Source organism: Bison bison, unplaced genomic scaffold (genome assembly GCF_000754665.1).
Source record: "Bison bison bison isolate TAMUID 2011002044 unplaced genomic scaffold, Bison_UMD1.0 scf7180017864370, whole genome shotgun sequence".
NCBI lineage: Eukaryota > Metazoa > Chordata > Mammalia > Artiodactyla > Bovidae > Bison > Bison bison.
Genome location: NW_011494942.1, coordinates 9,236,304 through 9,258,221, shown reverse-complemented (window position 1 = coordinate 9,258,221; position 21,918 = coordinate 9,236,304). Strand labels below are relative to the sequence as shown.

Genomic DNA, 21,918 nt, shown 5'->3' with positions numbered 1-21,918 from the left:
GAACACTGGAGTGGGTTGCCATTTCTTTCTCCAATGCATGAAAGTGAAAAGTGAAAGTGAAGTCGCTCAGTCATGTCCGACTCTTAGCCACCCCAGTGGGCTGCAGGCTACCATGCTCCTCCGTCCATGGGATTTTCTAGGCAAGAGTACTGGAGTGGCTTGCCAATGGCTGCCTCATCGCAAAGAGTCAGACACGACTGAGCGATTAAGCATACAGCATATCAGTGTTATTGTCAGACTAAACTAGTTAGTATTTGTTAAACTCCTAACAAAGCACCTGACTTATACAAGTCAATCAATTAACGCTACTACTATTACCATTATTAGCCAAATACCTTTTTGTTGAAATAAACTTAATATACGATCATTTCATTCTGTTTACTAAGAAAAAAATAGGTCCTTCTGAATTTAGGTGTAGGACAAAATGGCCATCTGTTGGAAGAGTATGCTAATGTTGTTTATGTGCATCTTTAAGAACTTTGAAGGGTCTAAGATTTTTACCCTATTTGCAAGCTAATGCATTAGCCTGCCACAGTTTGATAGGCGTTGACAGAAGACACTGAAATCCTGGATCAGCAACAAAGGGCAGTTTTCACTCACAGCAATAGTAGTAGCCAGAGTGTTAGCATTTGTACTAGTTCCCTGAACCCTAATCACCATTCAGTTTTTTCCAGTTTTTCCAGTACTCATGTATGGATGATTTGGTTTTTCCAGTAGTCATGTATGGATACGAGAGTTTGACTATAAAGAAAGCTGAGCGCAGAAGAACTGATGCTTTTGAACTGTGATGCTGGAGAAGACTCTTGAGAGTCCCTTGGACTGCAAGGAAATCCAACCAGTCCATCCTAAAGGAGATCAGTCCTGAGTGTTCATTGGAAGGACTGATGTTGAAGCTGAAACTCCAATACTTTGGCCATCTGATGCAAAGAGCTGACTCATTTGAAAAAACCCTGATGCTGGGAAAGATTGAGGGCAGGAGAAGAAGGGTATGACAGAGGATGAGATGGTTGGATGGCATCACCGACTCAATGGACGTGAGTTTGGGTAAACTCTGGGAGTTGGTGATGGACAGGGAGGCCTGGCATGCTGCAGTTCATGGGGTCACAAAGAGTCGGACACGACTGAGCAACAGAACTGAAGTGATTCAGAGAGAGCCTGGCGATGCATACAGTTCAGGGGGAGAAGGCCTGAGCTTAGGGAACCTGACTCTTTTATATTAGGAATTTAAGCATACCTAACTTTGCCACTGAGTAAACATGATCCCGTGTTCTTGCCTGGGAAATCTAATGGACAAAGGGGGCTGGTGGACTGAAGTCCATGTGGTTGCAAAGAGTTGGACATGACTTAGCAACTAAACAATAACAACAACAACAGCAACAACAAAACATGATCCTTATTATACTGTACAGTGGAACAAACCTGCCCCTATGCCTTGGAGGGGGACTCTGCCTCTGTCTTCTAAGGTTTTCTCTATACAAGCATCCTTGAAAAGGTAGTTCAGAAGAAAGCTACTTCACAAGAGGTAGAGAAACACAAAAGACCTGTAGAGATTGGTCTTTCAATGTAGAAATTTGTATTTCTATACAGCAGGTTTGTAGCTTTCATAGATTATTGAAAAGATTTGTTATTTTTCTGTTGCTGCCTTCTTCAGCGATCAATGCAAAGAAATAGAGGAAAACAATAGAATGGGAAAGACTAGAGATCTCTTCAAGAAAATTAGAGATACCAAGGGAACATTTCATGCAAAGATGGGCTCAAGAAAGGGCAGAAATGGTATGGAACTAACAGAAGCAGAAGATATTAAGAAGAGGTGGCAAGAATACACAGAAGAACTGTACAAAACAGATCTTCATGACCCAGATAATCACGATAGTGTGATCACTTACCTAGAGCCAGACATCCCGGAATGTGAAGTCAAGTGGGCCTTAGGAAGCATCACTAAGAACAAAGCTAGTGGAGGTGATGGAATTCCAGTTGAGCTATTTCAAATCCTGAAAGATGATGTTGTGAACGTGCTGCACTCAATATGTCAGCAAATTTGGAGAACTCCACAGTGGCCACAGGACTGGAGAAGGTCAGCTTTCATTCCAATCCCAAAGAAAGGCAAAGCCAAAGAATGCTCAAACTACCACACAATTGCACTCATCTCTCATGCTAGGAAAGTAATGCTCAAAATTCTCCAAGCCAGGCTTCAGCAATACATGAGCAGTGAACTTCCAGATGTTCAAGCTGGATTTAGAAAAGGCAGAGGAAACAGAGTTCAAACTGCCAACATATGCTAGATCATGGAAAAAGCAAGAGAGTTTGAGAAAAACATCTATTTCTGCTTTATTAACTATGCCAAAGCCTTTGACTGTGTGAATCAAAATAAACTGTGGAAATTCTTAAAGAGATGGGAATACCATACCACCTGACCAGCCTCTTGAGAAACCTATATGCAGGTCAGGAAGCAACAGTTAGAACTGGACATGGAACAACAAATTGGTTCCAAATAGGAAAAGGAGTACGTCAAGGCTGTATATTGTCACCATGTTTATTTAAGTTATATACAGAGTACATCATGAGAAACACTGGGCTGAAAGAAGCCCAAGCTGGAATCAAGATTGCCAGGAGAAATATCAATAACCTCAGATAAGCAAATGACACCACCCTTATGGAAGAAAGTGAAGAAGAACTAAAGAGCCTTTTGATAAAAGTGAAAGAGGAGAGTGAAAAAGTTGGCTTAAAGCTCAACATTCAGAAAACTAAGATCATGGCATCTGGTCCTGTCACTTTATGGCAAATAGATGGATAAACAGTTGAAACAGTAGCTAACTTTATTTTTTGGGGCTCCAAAATCACTGCAGATGGTGATTGCAGCCATTAAATTAAAAGACGCTTGTTCCTTGGAAGGAAAGTTATGACCAACCTAGACAGCATATTAAAGAGCAGAGACATTACTTTGTCAACAAAGGTCCAAACAACCAAGGCTATGGTTTTTCATGTATGGATGTGAGAGTTGGACTATAAAGAAAGCTGAGTGCCAAAGAATTGATGCTTTTGAACTGTGGTTCTGGAGAAGACTCTTGAGAGTCCTTTGGACTACAAGGAGATCCAACCAGTCCATCCTAAAGGAGATCAGTCCTGGGTATTCATTGGAAGGACTGATGTTGAAGCTGAAACTCCAATACTTTGGCCATCTGATGCGAAGAGCTGACTCATTTGAAAAGACCCTGAGGCTGGGAATGATTGAGGGCAGGAGGAGTAGGGGATGACAGAGGATGAGATGGTTGGATGGCATCACTGACTCAATGGACATGAGTTTGGGTAAACTCTGGGAGTGAGTGATGGACAGGGAGGCCTGGCGTGCTGTGGTTCATGGGGTCACAAAGAGTCGGACACGACTGAGTGACTGAACTGAACTGAAGTGAAGTGAAAGTTGCTCAGTTGTGTCTCACTCTTTGCAACCATGTGGACTATACAGTCCTTGGAATTCTCCAGGCCAGAATGCTGGAGTGGGTAGCCTTTCCCTTCTTCAGGGCATCTTTTCAACCCAAGGATCCAACCCAGGTCTCCCAGATTGCAGGCGGATTCTTTACCAGCTGAGCCAGAAGGGAAGCCCAACAATACTGAAATGGGTAGACTATCCCTTCTCCAGTGGCTCTTCCCAATCCAGGAATCAAACCGGGGTCTCCTGCATTGCAGGCTGATTCTTTACCAGCTGAACTACCAGGGAAGCCCATCGCTAAACATGTCCAACTCTTTGCAACCCCATGGACTGTAGCACACCAGGCTTCCCTGTCCTTCACTCTCTCCCAGAGTTTGCTCAGATTTGTGTTCATTGAGTCAGTGATACTATCTAACCATCTCATCCTCTGCTGCCCCTTTCTCCTTTTGCCTCCTGTCTTTCCCAGCATCAGGGTCTTTTCCAATCTTAAACGGAATGTGAACTAAAAAGTTCACATTTAGAACCCTAATTCGTCATTCAAATGTTGACATATCTGAAGACACCAAAGAGGTAAAGACTAAGGAAGCAAAATACTACATACAAAATACATAGGAGATACTGTAATGTGTCCTTATGACTGAGACAACTTGCTGCTTCCAAATCAGGGACTCTATTTGGCTCATGTTAAGACTGGAACTAAGCCCAAAGAAGATAGCCTGGACCCTGTCCATAGGAAGCAAAAGTTGAGAGCCATTGCTTCGGGTAAGGTTTTAACAGGGCAAAGGCGAAGGGTGACATTCTCTGCAAAGAGGATATTATTACTTATTATGATGCTTATTGAAATAATTTAGCACGTCAGAAGATAACCAAATTTATTTTTAAGATTGGATGCACATTGTTGTGATTATCTGATGTAAGCTGTACATAACAGGAAAGTCAAAGGTCACTTGCATAGCTGAAATACATTTCCATTTTCATTTCATATTATTGAAATGTATGCTTCTGACTTTCCCCATTTACTTCGCTTTATTTTCAACATTCTTATAAGCAAAGTGTTATAAATACCATGATGAATTATTTTATGATCCATTTATCTCAGTAATGGTGACCTCTGTCACTTGAACCACTGTTCAACGTATTGCCAAAGAGCAAAGATTAAGGCAGAGGGCATTTTGTGGAATTAGTGACTACCAAAGAGCTGATAGCCTAATGCCAAACCAGTCATTAGGACTCAGGAAATGTTACAATCTGAAAGCATTATTATGATTATATAACAAAAATAAGAGACAAAAACAGATGGCTTAAATAAAATTGCTGCTAAACCAGGGTTTCTCCTTCTTAACACTATTTACATTTTGGACTGGATAATTCTTTGTGGTGGGGAGCTGTCCCAGATGTACTGAGAGATGTTTAGAAGCATCCCTGGCTTCTATGGTCTAGAGTAGTGTTCCCCCCCACCCTGATCAGTGTGACAGTCAAACATTTCTGCAGACATGGCCAAATGTCCCCCAAGGGGCAAAATCACTCTTGGTGGAAAACCACTGTGCTATTTCCATTTTAAAAAATGGGAACATCTACCAATGAATAAGAAGGTAAATACAGAGTGTAGCATAATCCTGGTCAACGTTCACAGCTCCAGAAATAAATTAATGCTTCCATGATTTGAAGGATTTCAAAATGACCTCTCCGAACTGCAGATGGACTTCCCCAACAGCTCAGCAGTAAAGAATCTGCCTGCAATATAGGAGACAAAAGTTCAATCCCTGGGTTGGGAATATACCCTGGAGGAAGGCAGGCAACTCACTCCAGTATTCTTACCTGGAGAATCCCATGGACAGGCTGACTGCAGTCCATGGGGTTGCAAAGAGTCAGACATGACTGAAGTGACTTTGCACACACACGCACTGCAGATACTCTGTTACAAAGCATGGTGGAGAGGAAAGAAGACAGGACTTGGGCTCTTGCCTTTTTTTATGCTGCTTTATAGTTTAGTGACTTGGGAGTCACATCACAATTTTTCAGATTTGTTTTAATCTGTAAGAGAGGGATCATCCCAGTCATCCCTACCTTTAAGGATTGCCGCAAGGATCAGATCTGATAGTTTAAGTGAAAATGCCTTGAAAAGTCTAAAGAGCTCTGTAATTGTTAGGCTGAGAAGAATAAAATGGTTTTGTTTTAAGAACTTCTTGAAAATTTTAGAGCATTCCTTGAAATAACTAGAGGAACCCTGGGGTATCACAAAAAAGGATTTGAGAATCACTTCTTTTGAAGTTGCCCTTTAGCCCTGCTTAGCTCACTTTTCTGTGTTCTTGCTTGCCGTGTGCTGAGTGGCTGTGACAGAAGGCACGCTTGAAGGAGTGGTGGAAAGGCTTGGCTGACAGCAGCGAGGAAGCCATGCTCAGTGTTCAAAAAGCATAAGTACTTTGTTCGTGTTTCTTCAGTATCCAAGAAGTATCTATAAATTGAGTAGCTAGAGACTTTAAAGAGGAGAAAATAAGGTTAATATTGTAAATTTATTCAAAATGGATATTGCTGATTTTAGTAACCATATTTCTGACTTATGACGTTATGTGTCTTTTTATTAACTAAAAATACTTTGTGAGTTTTAATAGCTTTATCTTTGGTCAAAAATGAATATCCTTTCTCTATTTGATGCTGAAACATTGTTAACGCAGAATTGCCACAAACTTTTCCCCCTTTTAAAAAATCAGTGGGAGCTTCCCTGAAATCTACTACCTCCTCATAATCCTGCCTTCAAAACAAAAACACAAATATGACTTTGTTCTCATGTGGAACATGAGACAATATGTCTTGTCTGTATTTTTCCAAATGGCAGCCCTTTGAATATCTGATTGAACTTAGTGATCGGTGCCCTTTCTTGGTCATTTTTTTTAAATTTCACAACTTATTATTATTATTTTATTTTTGGCCACACCGAGTCTTCCTTGCAGTGTGTGGGCTTCCCCTAGTTGCAGTGAGCCGGGGCTACTCTCTAGTCCCTGTGCTTGGGGTTCTCGTTGCTGTGGCTTCTCTTGTGGAGAACAGGCTCCGTAGTTGTGAGGCATGGGTTTAGTTGCTCTGAGGCTCATGGAATCTTCCTGGACCAGAGATCATATCCGTGTCCCCTGCATTAGCAGGCAGATTCTTAACCACCGAACCACCAGAGACGTGCTCTCTTGTTCTTAAGTTGAATCTTTTTCAGATTCAATGCATCTTGTCCTCCTTTTTGTACTTGTGTTAGCACAGTTGTCATACCCACTGTGTTTCTGGTTGGCTTTTCTGAGTTTTGAATGCTTATCCAATTCCCTGTCTTCTGGATGAAAATCAGTTTTGGAACCCATATTTAAAATACTGCCTTATTACATATAGAGCATTGGTTATATCTAACTTGAATGTGGATACTGAATAGTTATTAACTATATTCTCTTCTTTCCATTGCCACATCTCATCCTGGCTTGCATTGTGATTGCTGCCATTAAAAATTACAGTCTTGTGTACTTATCTGAAGATTATCTGAAGCAGATCTTTTTGTCTGAAAATTTTTATAAACAAAGGACTATGTTAAAGTAGGTTAAAGTTTTAGTGTGTGGATTTATTTCCGTTATTTCAATTTTAAGATCCTTTTATGTTTTAAAATTTCCTTACAGATTAGAGTTCCAATCTGATAAGTATGTCTTCATCTAGCCCTATGATTACTGCATAATTATTCAAGTGTTTTGAGTAGGATAAAATCATAAATATTATTTGTATCCTTTCCCATTAATTATTAAGCACATGTCTGTTTCAGGGAAATTTAATCTATATGTTTGATTCATAGTCCCATAATTTTTCAAAATGTAATTTTGTAAGAGCCATCTAGCGTCAGTCATTTTTATGGTGTGTGTGTGTGTGTGTGTGTGTGTGTGTATGCACACGCACATTCCTAACATCAGAAGGTCATATTTTGTTTTTAATAAACAAATACCTACATATTAAACATGTCTATACTTGGTTAACTAGTTTCTGCCATCTACCACTGGGAAAATATATTTTCATGACAGATTGAGCTACCCCCTTAAAATAGACTGACCAGATTCCCAAAATGTTAGGTATTTGGGTAGAATTTCTAGGGGCAGTAGTAGGTCACTGTTGTTCCTTCATTGTTCCATAGATTAAGACAAATAAATAAAAAAAAGCAAGATATGAATAAGCAATTGGCGAAAGATATGGAATAAGACTAGATTGGTACATGAATCCATTGTGAATGTTATATGTAGGGAACCATACTTTGGGCATAGACTATATTGGACCAGCATGCTGGGCTCCATGCTGTTGAAAAGGTCTTATACCTTAGGTGGCCTTGACCTGCTTCAAGGGAACTATGAATAAAGGATAAATCATGATTCTGCCAGTGGGTGATAAAAGTGAAATAAAATAAGCACTCTTTATGGTCAGCAGGAAGACAGAAGCCACTGTGATTATTTTAAAAAGGGGCATCTAATAGTGAGAAATTGTTGCACATTGACAATAATAAACTGTGAAAAAGCAACCTAGAGGTCAGGAGCAGGAAGAAGTTACTACCACCCTTATGCTGGAGACAAAAGGGATGAGTTTGGCAGGATGATCGCAGGGTTGCTGGGGTCACTGGACACAAGCGGGAACCATGGGAGCCTGTTCAGCAGCAGGTGGAGCCTGGTAAAAAGGGGGCTGCTGCCTGAGGCACAGCAAAGGAGAGAAAGAGGGAGACATTCAAACAGCAGAGGGTCGAGAGGTGTCGAACCTTGGAGACAGTCAATGGGAGTTTGTTTTTCTGAAGTCTTTATTTTGAATATGTAATTGTCTCTATGATAAAATGTTTTTTTTTTTTTTTGATAAAATGTTTTTAAATAGTAAATGGGAGAAGAGACACAGGAGTACATGCGTGCGCACGTGGCTGCCTGTACCCCCTCCACACACACACCCATGCATGCTCCCACGCAGTTTTACACCGAGCTCCAGATTACCTACTCCCAGTAGCTTAACTCACCTCCAAGCTGACTACCAGGGGGTCCAGGGAAACTTAACCCACAGGAGTGAGCACATGTCAGGGGTCAGCAGAGCAGGAGATGGACAAAGAAAGGATCTTAGGCAAAGACGCTGGCAGAGCCTCACCCAAGATAAATAAGGCAGTGACTTTCCTCTTGCACAAAGTTCTAGAATTTCCCATTGCTCCTCTGACTTTCTCAGTCTGTCACAAGGTACCCTCTACCACAATTTTGTTCCTATCAAAGTGGGACTGGGCACACATCATGTAATTATGTGACCCAGCCTCTGTCACATTGAGCCTTTGGATACTGAAGTGTCCATATAACACACCAAGTTTTTGCACACTTCTAGCACACTTTCATTTACATGCAGTCTACATGGTTGACTATACAAGCACTGATAAATTTCAGACAAACTCCAGATTAGTTGGAGTATTTGTGGTTTTAGTTTGAAGTCCTTACCTTGCATGGAGAGTGAGGACTTGGGCAAGATATGATGGTAATGACAACATGGGTTCTTCTGTAGTGATGCTCTTCAGCACACATTGAATGTGTTTAGTTGATCAAGAAAAACCATGCTCAAGTTTTTCATGTTCAGCTTTGAAGACTGATAATTAAGATAGCAAAATGGGAGTACACTAACTTTGTAATTATTTGAATTGATATATAAATTATTGGAATCCAGCTGTACTGATTTTGTAATAATAAGTGGGCACTTGATTCTCAAACGTCTTTAACTCTATGGGATGGGGGGGCATGGGAGGGAGGAGATATATATATATATATATAGCCAATTCACTTTGTTGTACAACATTGTAAAATAACTATATTACTTGCTTAGTTGTGTCTGACTCTTTGTGACCCCATGGAGCCTGCTAGGCTCTTCTGTCTATAGAATTATCTAGGTAGGAATACTAGAGTAGCTAGTCATTCCCTTTTCCAGGGGATCTTCCTGACGCAGGGGTCGAACCCAGTTTTCCTGCATTGCAGGCAGATTTTTTACCATCTGAACCACTAGGAAATCCCAAACTACACCCCAATTAAAAAAAAATCTTTAGCTCTAAAAAAGATGGCGTTTGATTCTATAATACTAGAAATAACACTTTTCTAACAAAGAAAACTATGACATCTCTTCTGGGGCCATCATATATGACTGTGCAAGTAATATATTTTATGAATTGTCCACCTCGGGGCATCTTCTCTTATTCACACAGTCAGTTGACATGCCAGCAACAGCCCTGATCTCCCAACACTGACATTATCAGAGGAAGTATTGCCAGGAGAAGTTTCATGGCCTCCTCTAAAGAATGAGGTTGACTTTTTACCCATATAGAGATTCAGAGAGGCCCCTGTGAAGAGTATCTTGACTTTGAACAGGACAGAGTTATTGTTGGTTTTAGATTTTCATGTCTGCCTGTTTGCATTTAGGCCAAGAATACTTTTATTTATCTTTACTACTTTCTTGTTAATACTGGCTAAACCATTGTGTAAGAACAAAACTTTTTATTATATTAAATGATTATTAAAACTATGGCATGGTCTCAGTGGAAATGTACTAATATGTGTGTGTGTGTGTGTGTGTGTGTGTGCATGCATGCATGCTCTGTTACTTAGTTGTGTCCAATTTTTGCAACCCTATTGACTCTAGCCCACCAGTCTCCTCCGTCCATGGGATTTTCCAGGCACGAATACTGAAGTGGGTTGCCATTTCCTCGTCTAGGGGAATTTGCTGACACAGAGATCGAACCTACCTCACCTGCATTAGCAGGCGGATTCTTTTACTGCTGAGCCACCTGGGAGGCCCAGTGTATCTTTGTACTAATATACAAATTAGCATTTGTATATTGTACAAAAGTAGTTTAGTAGCTTAGTTTTGAAAACTGGCCTAAGTCCTGAATTTAAAAATTCTAATACAGTTTGACTTGTTCACACAAAGGCAAAGCCACCAACACATTGAGGAAGAGATTTTTAAAATGGGGTTAAAGTGGATACGTTTTCAGGAGTGGATGGCAGACTCAGACCAGGCAGTGGTGAAGTGGCAGGTGCAGGCATCAGACTAGGTCAAAGGTCAGGCCTAGCACCACCTTGTGTTAACTGGTTCAGTTTCCTAACTGCTGTGTACCTTGTGCTGTGAAACATACCAACCTGTAGAGATTTCTGTCAAGATCCAAGGGTAAATGGATCCAGAATGGTGCATGATAAGAGTGGGCCAAATAAACCTCTTATAAAAGTTTATTTTTCTTTAAAAAATGTCAACTTTTTCTTGTTTATGTTCAAGTTCAAATTAGGTGCCCCTTCGCTGGTGGCTCAGAGGTTAAAGCGTCTGCCTGGAATGCGGGAAACCTGGGTTCGATCCCTGGGTTGGGAAGATCCCCTGGAGAAGGAAATGGCAACCCACTCCAGTACTCTTGCCTGGAGAATCCCATGGAGGGAGGAGCCTGGTGGGCTACAGTCCATGGGGTCGCAAAGAGTCGGAAACGACTGAGTGACTTCACTTTCACTTCACTTTCAAATTAGGTAACATTTCCCTCCTTTGGCTTTCTTACACCTGTCTGTTGCTTCTGTCCTTGTTAGCTCCCTATCTCTATCCTTATACCCAATGCTGTTCTTTTTAATATTTTATTATTATTGCCTGCGCTGGGTCTTCGTTGCGACACTTGGGATCATCAGTCTTTATGGCAGCATGGGAACCTTGAGTTGTGGTATGTGGGCTCTAGTTCCCTGACCTGGGATCCAACCCAAACTGTCTGCATTGGGAGTTTGGAGTCTTAGCCACCAAATCATCAAGGATGTCCCCCAGTACTGTTGAATTGTTCTGAGGTAAAGGTTTTCGATATTAAGCATCTGGATTTGTAGTTGTTTTGTGAGCTGCTTTTTTATTTCTTTTCAGTATGTTCCTTATTGATTCCTTTTCCTCATGTCCCTAAAAATATCCTACTTATTGATAATGTATGTTTCCCTTGTCTTTATTAGAAAACAGAGAATGGCAAAATGCAGCAGCATTAAGATTTAGCTATGCATGGGTGTAGTGCCTCTCAGTTTATCAGCTTAAAAATCCTTTGAATCTCTGAAATTGAAAAATCTGAAATTTGAATCGGTGATGCATTTGAAATCATGTCAGAACACCGTTTTACTCAGACCTCCTTTTTGAGGGGGGGGTGTGTGTGTGTGTATGTGTATTTGTATGTGTGTTGATTCAACATGTGTATATATTCTATTTTCCCCATCTGGCATCTGATTTAGCACCAGCCTATCTAGCTGTTCTGTGTCAAGAGGGCTCCAGCCTTTTCACTATGAAAGAGAAAGAAGTGAAATAATAAAAAGGAAAAGTCTTCCACTACCTCCCCCTCCTCACTTTTTGTTTAGTTGTTTCTAAGCAAGTTTCTTGCCATTTACCTTTGCATCTGCATTGCTTATTGATTGGCAATTTTAAAATTGTTTATTGTGCTCTTTTGTTTCACTGTTCAAGAGCTAAAACAAAAGCTCCCAGGCCCTGTGAGGTACACATTTGCATGCGGTGAGCGTTGCCCGAGGAAAAAGTAATTGCTAATGCATATTTATGGGGCACAAATTTGCCATTTGTTTATGCATAAAATTATCAATAGTGCAGGGCGGCCCAGCCGTAGAAAATGGTGACCTTTTTAGCTTAATAAATAGAAATCAGCTGTTATTGTGAAGAGATCAGCCATTTATTCTGTGTTGAGGGACATTGCCGGGAAAATGCAGATTGGGGCTGGCAATATCATTAAATGGAAGGCCAATGACCCTTTCCGTAGAGTCTATTATACTTTATCTAATAGGGGATAAATGACTCTGGTTGGCAAATGGAAAAAAAAAAAAAGAACAACAGTTTTTTTTTTTCTTTTGTAGTTTTATAACTCTGTGGATTTTAAGCCATAAAAGTGAACAGGAAACCTCATACTGACCTGTTGCTAGAATTCTCTCAAAAAATATCTGTTTTAAAGTTGCTTTTCCTATTGGTTATTCTCTATTTCAGTTTGTACCCATCAAAACAGAAAGTCAGATACTTTTTTCCAGGAAAATAGATCTTCTTTAGTTTTTAGCTTTTTTTTTTTTTTCTTTCTTTGTCTTTTTTTTGGCTATACTTTTAATCTTTACAGTACAGGAGTATTTGTATTTTACAGGGTTGCTTTACATTTGATATCTTAAAAATATTAAAAGTAGAAGAAGATACTCTCAAAATAAAGTTAGGAATAAATTGTAAACGGAAGTTTTCTGTTTAAAACTAAGCATAAGAATGGCTTCTGAGAGGACTTCTCTGGTGGTACAGTGGATAAAAACCTCCTGCCAGTGCAGGGAATATGGGTTCCATGCCTGATCAGGGAAGATGCCACATGTCACAGAGCAGCTACCGAGCCTGCACTCTAGTGCCCTCGAGCTGCAGCTGCTGAAGCCCATGTGCCTGGAGCCTGTGCTCTGCAACAAGAGAGAAGCCACCACAATGAGAAGCCCATGCAGTGCAGTGAAGAGGAACCCCCACTCCCCGCAACTAGAGGAAGCCTGAGCGCCACAGGGAAGACCCAGCACAACCAAAACTAATTAACTTTATAAAAAGAATAGCTTCTGAGGGAAGTGTGTGGGTCCTTTGGATTAGTAAAAATATTATATGAGTGTAAAACCTTCTCATCATTTCTTTTTTTTTTTTTTGCCATACCACATGGTTTGCCAGGATCTTAGTTCCCTCAACAAGGATTGAACTCAGGGCCACGGCAGTGAAAGCATGGAGTCCTAATCACTGAACCTTCAGGGAACTCCCAGCATATTTTCTTGCTATGTAAAAACCAACAGACAGTCATTGTATCTTTTTTGGTTGTTTCACTGAGTGAAATGCCGTTAGTTTCCCCAGAGCTTGCTTGAAACTATGGTTTCATGTGATGTGATCTCAGGCTACATTTTTTTGGCCAGTGTCTCTCTGGTAGGCTAGTGATCATTTTGGTCTTTTAGGTTTTTTTTTAATTGAGTCTCCTCAATCATTATAGAAGTCACTATGAAGTGGTGTTTGCTTTCTCAGTATTGTAATGATTTGATGCACTGAAAATTTTATGTAAGTTACAAAACAAGTTAATGCAACAGAAATGTGTAAATCCACCTGGGAAGATGGTGGAGCTCTTGGAAGCTCCACGCATGCTCCTTCGTAATTGTGTATCCTAACATGAGTGCGGAGAAGGCAATGGCACCCCACTCCAGTACTCTTGCCTGGAAAATCCCATGGATGGAGGAGCCTGGTAGGCTGCAGTCCATGGGGTCGCTAGGAGTCGGATACGACTGAGCGACTTCACTTTCACTTTTCACTCTCATGCATTGAAGAAGGAAATGGCAACCCACTCCAGTGTTCTTGCCTGGAGAATCCCAGGGATGGGGGAGCCTCGTGGGCTGCCGTCTATGGGGTTGCACAGAGTCGGACACGACTGAAGAGACTTAGCAGCAGCAGCAGCAGCAGCAGCATGAGTGCACTGCACTAGGTTTCAAGCTTCAACAATGGTGGATTTGCAGCCACCAATCTTGCCCTCGTGCCACACTGGAGTACGACAGTGCATTCTGCAGCATGTCACCAGTGACTGAGTAACCTTTTACTGGCAGAAGTAGGTCTGTTGTTCTCTTTTAAAGTAGAGGTTGTGAATAGGATTCAGACACTAGGGTACATTAGTCCATAAAATGAATATATTTTTATGTCATTTATAAGATATTGATTTTAGGTCCATTAGATTCATGGTGCCTAGTGGGAGAAAAAACAATGATTTAATGGGTAGGTTGGAATTTCAGAAGGAAGAACAACGGGGATTAACCCTTTCTTCTTCAGCTTCCTGCCCCCCGGTATATAATATTGTCAAGGAGCTGAGGAGAGGACTTTAGGAGACAGGGACACTTTATCACCTGGCTTCCCTGCACTTTACAAGGGATCACAAAACAGATTTCAGCTGGATTATTACTATGTCTCTGAATGTGACAGAACAGATCACTCTCAGTTGATGAGTTGCCAAAACTATCTTTTATAAGGTAATTTTTAAGTTGGTGGATATATTTTGTTTTCCAAAGCTCAGAGCACATTTATTTAGAGACTTAATAATTTAAGATATTGTTTATGGAGATTAAAGATATGAAGAATACAGCTTAGATTTTTTTCAAGGGTCTTTTTCTCAACTCTAAGAAAGGAAAGATCATCCTGCTGTCGTGTCAGTTATACCCTTTCTTAGCAAGTCTTAAGTGATATTGGTGAGAATGACCAGCATAATTTTTAAAGTAGGGTGTTGCCTGTTCCAAAAATACATAGATAATTACTGGTTTATATAAGCCTCTTTTCTGATAAGAAGATGACTGAAATATTACTTCATTTCTATGTTATTAAATTTAGATGTAAAGCACTTATAATAATTCTAGTCAATTTCGCTCAACTAATGTTACTACTACCCGAAAGGAAGTTCCTCTTAGGCTGCTTTGGCAGCTACATCTTCATTATTATATCTGAAAACACCTAATTACAATATAGGTATGAAAATCTTAAAAATTCCAATCATCACTCCAGTCTTGTGACATACTGATATATTATGGTTAAAGAAAAATATGCCAACTGAAATCTGATTAGCTTAAAACTTGACCTTACATAAAGATTATGGTATCAACAAACATTTTTTTAGAACATATTTTAGTTCAGGTTTTTCATGTTCTGTGACAAAAATATAAAAATACAGGCTCCCTCTTGTGGGTAAAATTACCAGCTGTGTATTTCTGTATTGCCCACTTATGGGATATGACAAATTTTTTGGTTTCATTTTTAAGTAAATTCTACTGTGGCAGTGTCTTTATAGTTGCTTAGATGTGATGTTTCACTTAATTGATAAAAGTAAAGTTTGGGGTACCTTTTTAGTATAATTTTTTTTTAATTAAAATAGACAGTTTTTTTTAAAAGAATTGGCAGACCATGTGTAGACAACCTTTATTTTACTGCTGCTACTGCTAAGTCACCTCAGTCGTGTCCGACTCTGTGCGACCCCATAGACGGCAGCCCACCAGGCTCCCCCGTCCCTGGGATTCTCCAGGCAAGAACACCGGAGTGGGTTGCCATTTCCTTCTCCAATGCATGAGAGTGAAAAGTGAAAGTGAAGTCGCTCAGTCGTGTCCGACTCTTAGCGGCCCCATGGACTGCAGCCTACCAGGCTCCTCCGTCCATGCGATTTTCCAGGCAAGAGTACTGGAGTGGGGTGCCATATTTTACTGCAACAGCATAATTTCTCTTTTTCAAAACTTTTAATTTTATATTAGAGCTTAGTTGCCTAACAAGGTTATGGTAGTTTCAGGTGTACAGCAGAGAGATTCAGTTATGCATATACACATATCTACTCTTTTTCAAATTATTTTCCCGTTTAGGTTGTTCCAAAATATTAAGCAGAGTTCCCTGTGTTGTGCAGTAAGTCCTTGTTGGTTATCCACTTTAAATATAACAGTATTTACATGTTGATCCCAGACTCCTTAGTTAACCTTTCAGCCCATCTTCCCCCCAACCTCCTCTTAAGCATGAGTTAGTTCTCTGTGAGTCTGCTCTGCTTTGTAAGTTATTTTTATCATCTCTTTTTAGATTATGCATATAAGCAGTATCATATGATATTTCTCTTTCTAACTTCACTCAGTATGACAATCTCCAGGTTTATCATGTTGCTGCCAATGGCATGATTTCATTCTTTTTAATGGCTAAGTAATATTCCATTGCATATACACACCACGTCTTTTTTATCCATTCATCTGTCAATAGACATTTAGGTTGCTTCTATGTCTTGGCTGTTACAAACAAGTAGGAGCATAACTTCTGATGTTCAAAATGTAATAACTTTTCTCCTTTTTAAATACTTTCCAAAGCAGTAATTAGTGAATTGATGAAATGATGTGGAGTCTTCTGTCAATGTGGTGACTTCTGGATTTCTGTGCTTATTAACAAAAGATCTGATATTGGAATGAAGTAAAAGCCCCTCTACTAATCATGGTCTAGATGGATAACAATATGGTAATGAAACTACCCTAATACCGTAAGCCATGTGACCAAAATAGTGAATAATCAATGGCATAATAAGAATGATGATGAATGACTCAACTCTCCATAAATTGAACTGATAGTAAAGACGGTGAACTGGCACCAAGGCTGTGGCTACCACCAAGGACTGATTCCTTGCTTTCAAAAGTCTGATTCTTGAGAATTTCAACTGATTGCCAGAGACAGTTTTTGTTTAACCTAAGGAACTGATAACAGCCAGAGTTCCATTCACTTCTCAAGGTGGCAAGAGCAATGTTTTTGAAACTGGACTGGGCAGTACAGGCACAGAGACACAAGCAGGAATGTCAGTGTAGAGACAGCTGAGTGGCTCCCACTAGACAGTTGCTGTGTTGACCTTGGCTGTCACACTTTTGAGTGCAATCCAAGAAAGGAACTGTGAGGACACTTGAAAATTTTTCATAACTCATTCCAAGAAAGAAGAACCTTAATGCTACCTGTCCTGAAGTATACTCAGGATGTTTATATCAAAATTATACAAAATGAACAACTTACGATTAATAAATACAGAGGAGGGGGTGACAGAGAATGAGATGGTTGGATGGCATCACTCACTCAATGGACATGAGTTTGAGCAAACTCTGGGAAATAGTGAAGGGCAGGAGGAAGGGCAGTAGGAAGCCTGGAGTCCTGCAGTCCATGGGGTCACAAAGAGTCTGACACAACTGAGTGACTAAACAAAAACAGCAAATTAATATATAATGCCTTTAACAGAATTTATATGTATAGTTTTTGGATTAATTCTTATGGTATTATGATATCAAAGTAATGCCTCTTTTTCAGTAAATAATAACTATCAGATCAGATCAGATCAGTCGTTCAGTCGTGTCCGACTCTTTGCGACCCCATGAATCGCAGCACACCAGGCCTCCCTGTCCATCACCAACTCCCGGAGTTCACTCAGACTCACATCCATCAAGTCAGTGATGCCATCCAGCCATCTCATCCTCTGTCGTCCCCTTCTCCTCTTGCCCCGAGTCCCTCCCAGCATCAGAGTCTTTTCCAATGAGTCAACTCTTCGCGTGAGGTGACCAAAGTACTGGAGTTTCAGCTTTAGCATCATTCCTTCCAAAGAAATCCCAGGGCTGATGTATCTATATAAATAGATATATATATATATATATATATATATATATATTTATTTGAAAACCTTAGACATCTCATGCTTCTAAAGAGTTATATCTTGATATATTTAGTAAAAAGGAACAGTGCACTGTTAATGGTCTACTTTTATTTTTTCTAGATTCCTCTTGCTAATGACACGAGTCCTGTCTGAATCTACTTACAAGATTCTGAAGCCTGAACAGAAAATTTTGGCACTGCACTGGGTAGGAGAAAGATACACTCATAAAACACATAATACACACCTGTGAAAAAATTGATTATTTTAAAAATGGAAGTTTATGTGCCTTATTTTTAATTTATAAGTAAAATATGTGACATATGCATATAAAGCTATAATACATAGTCTTTTATGTTCAGATGACAACTGAATTTGTAATTATAATTTTCAGACTCATTATGAAGGTAATGTTTCTAAACTGGCAGATGAAAGCAACGTTTCTTTTCTTTTCATTTCCTTAATGAGATACACATTTCTTAAAGTTGCAAAAGCTTTTCTTCTTCACTGAAATTTAAAAAAAAAAACATTTTTTGCTACTTTTCGTTGTTGCTGAAAAAGAAATACTCTGGGTCACAATGGGTAGGTCACAGATTTTACAAAACTTCCCATAGGCTATTAAGTATTTCAGGGTATGTTTTTGTAAACACATACAAAAGTACAAGTTTGCTGAGGCCAAACAGGTATTTTCCAGTTTGCTTGGCAGGAAAATTTATTGGGCATCTATCTGTGTGTGTGTTTATGAAATGCTTGTAAAAGTTATACTCTTGGGAATAGGAATTGAATGTTTGACCACAGACCTGGAGTTAAAAATCCTGTTATAGTTCCATGACTGACTGACTATCATATGAATGAGAGCAGAAAAGGTTGGAGGAAAGGTGTCCTATTGTTTAGAAATTTGTTACCAGTAAAATGGAAAAGGAATTACCTTTCTGTTTAGTTGAAGAGAATAGTAAAAAAGTTGTCTTTCTGTGAATGAATTCAAATTTATTTCCTAATCCACTTGAAAAGTCATATGATTTATGTTTCTAGAACTTCAAGATACAAGTTTATTTGTGAAAACCCTTACATTCAATGGTAGTTTTTTATCATCTTTAAAAATGGAATTGTTTTAAATCCCCAAAATACTTTAAAATATTCATAAATAAGACTTTATATATTCACAGACAAATGAATCAAAGTAATATGGGAGAAAGCATTGTGAGTATAGCTTTAATGATAACAGAATGGAAATGGAACTGGAATAAGTCACGAATTATTGCAGAACTTAAACTTTTATAGTTTTACAAGTAAAGACAGAAATATAAATAAAATTAAATGGGAAATGGAAAACTAGGACTACTTTTAATAAATATAGCAAACATCCTATGTAAAGAGCTATTATTATGAGAAAGGCAGTAACATCTTAATTTAAAACATAACAAGATATAAGAACAAATAATTAATGAAGAATGCAATTCTAGTGCAAAAGGATAGTAAAAGAAATGCAAAGTTATGTTTCACTTAAACTCAAACTAGTAATAAGTAGTTTGGAATAATGTTGTAAAAGAATGTAGGGAGTTGGGTGCGTTCAGTAATGTTGGAAAAAGTTTATATTTGTTCCGCTTTCCACAAAACGATTTAACTATCTCTGTTAAGAGCCTTAAGTGTTTCCAAAGCATTCTATGCAACATTTTCACTTTGCTAGTTTGGAAAGGTTTGGTTGGAAGTAATCCAAATTGTTTTAAAAAGGTGGAACTTTATCTTTTCTTATGTGAAGTCTGTGTACTCAGTAAAGAGATGATCAGGAGGTGCCATAGTCATTAGGGACCCAGATCCTTCATCTTCTGCTCTGTTTCCCTGAAACTTTTACCTCATGTTTTGGGATATCCAGTATTGATATTCCAGCAATAAAGTCAATATTCTAGCAGCAGGAAAAGAATATTTCTAGAAGATTTATGCTCTTTCCCTGTTGGTATTGTCGCTAAGCTGTATCCGACTCTTTGCAGTCCCATGAACTGCAGCATGCCAAGCTTCCCGGTCCTTCACGATCTCCCAGTTTGCTCAAACTCATGTCTACTGAGTTGGTGATGCCATCCCAGCATCTCATCCTCTGTCGCCCTCTTCCCTCCTGCCCTCAATCTTTCCCAATGTCAGGATCTTTTCCAATAAGTCCACTCTTTGCATCAGATGGCCAAAGTATTGGAGCTTCAGCTTCAGCATCAGGCCTTCCAGTGAATACTCAGGGTTGATTTCCTTTAGAATTGACTCGGTTGATCTCTTTGCTCTCTAAGGGAGTCTCAAGAATCTTCTCCAGCACCATAGTTCAAAAGCACCATAATTCTTCGGCACTCAGCCTTCCTTATGGTCCCACTCTCGCATCTGTATGTGGCTGCTAGAATATCCATAGCTTTGTCTATATGAACCTCTGTCAGCAATGTGATGTCTCTACTTTTTAATATGCTGTCTAGGTTTGTCATAGATCTTCTTCCAAGGAGCAAACATCTTTTAATTTCACGGCTGCAGTCACTGTCCACAGTGATTTTGGAGCCCCCAAAATAAGCTCTGTCTCTGTTTCTACTTTTTCTCCATCTATTTGCCATGAAATGATGGGACCAGATGCCATGCTCTTAGTTTTTTGAATGTTGAGTTTTATGCCACCTTTTTGTTTGCTGAAACTCTCCTCTTTCATTCTCAACAAGAGGCTGTTTAGTTCCTCTTCATTTTCTGCCATAAGAGTGATATCATCTGCATATTGTTGATATTTCTCCTGGCAATCTTGATCCAGCTTATATTTCATCCTGCCTGGCATTTCCCATGATGTACTCTGTTTGTAAGTTACATAAACAGGGTGACAATATACCACCTTGACATACTCCTTTCCCAGTTTTAAAAGCAGCAGGAAATATTCTGGCAGCAGGAAGGGAATATTTCTAGAAGATTTATGTTCTCTCCCTATATGGATATCTTTTGAAAAGTGTCCATAGCTGTTCCACTTATATTCAATTGACTAGAACAAAGTTGCCTGACCATGACACACTTAAAAAGAGTTTAGAAGATATAGTTTTATTTTGGAAGATAAATTTGAGGAAATTACTATTGTTGGATAATAGAGACTAGATATTAGGGCCCAACTAACATTATTTGGTAATTTCACTTCCAGAATTTCTAAATTAATGAAATAAGTAAAAGTGACACACTTTATGTATTATGATCATTTCATATATTTATAATGCAAATACTTTGAGGTTGAATAAATTGTTCAGCAATATAGCAATAGTGAATAGATCTGAGTGTATTCGTATTATACAGTCAATAATATATTTTCAAAGAATTTTTAAATACATATGAAATTATACATGATGTAATGTTAAATGAAACAAGTAGAATACACATTAAATATAGAGTGTATCTGCAAAAGTGTGGGTGTACACATATACACATATGCGCACACATATGTACACTAAAGTATAAATATATATTACAATTGCATAGAAAATTAGCTGAAAGTAGAAACATTAAATATTAGCTCTGGATTATGAAATCATCAGTTCAGTTCAGTGGCTCAGTTGTGTCTGACTCTTTGTGAACCTATGGACTGCAGCACGCCAGGCCTCCCTGTCCATCACCAACTCCCAGAGTTTACTCAGTCTCATGTCCATTGAGTCAGTGATGCCATCCAACCATCTCATCCTCTGTCGTCCCCTTTTCCTCCTGCCTTCAATCTTTCCCAGCATCAGGGTCTTTTCAAATGAGTCAGCTCTTCACATCAGGTGGCCAAAATAGTGGAGTTTCAGCTTCAGCATCAGTCCTTCCAATGAATATTCAGGACTGATTTCCTTTAGGATTGACTGGTTGGATCTCCTTCCAGAATCTTCCAGAGAATTCCAAGGAATTCTCAAGACTCTTCTCCAATACCACAGTTCAAAAGCATCAATTCTTCAGTGCTCAGCTTTCTTTATAGTCCAACTCTCACATCCATACATGACTACTAGAAAAACCATAGCATTGACTAGATGGAACTTTGTTGGCAAAGTAATGTCTCTGCTTTTTAATATGCTATCTAGGTTTGTCATAACTTTTCTTCCAAGGAGCAAGTGTCTTTTAATTTGATGGCTGCAGTTACCGTCTGAGTTGATTTTGGAGCCCAGAAAAATAAAGTCAGCCACTGTTATTAATGTTTCTCTAGCTATTTGCCATGAAGTGATGCGACCAGATGCCATGATAATAGTTTTCTGAATGTTGAGCTTTAAGCCAACTTTTTCACTCTCCTCTTTCACTTTCATCAAGAGGTTCTTTAGTTCTTCTTTACTTTCTGCCATAAGGG

General features: G+C 39.2%; 1 protein-coding gene across 9 annotated transcripts in view; it reads left to right on the top strand.

Annotated features, from left to right (window-relative positions):
- Window positions 1–21,918, top strand: part of SOX5 (SRY (sex determining region Y)-box 5) — a 1,168,670-nt gene that overhangs the window by 307,202 nt on the left and 839,550 nt on the right. For all 9 annotated transcript variants that reach the window (XM_010855969.1, XM_010855977.1, XM_010855975.1 and 6 more), the window contains one exon: window positions 17,736–17,820. The gene's annotated coding sequence lies outside the window, so the exon portion shown is untranslated. The remainder of the gene's footprint in view (window positions 1–17,735; window positions 17,821–21,918) is intronic.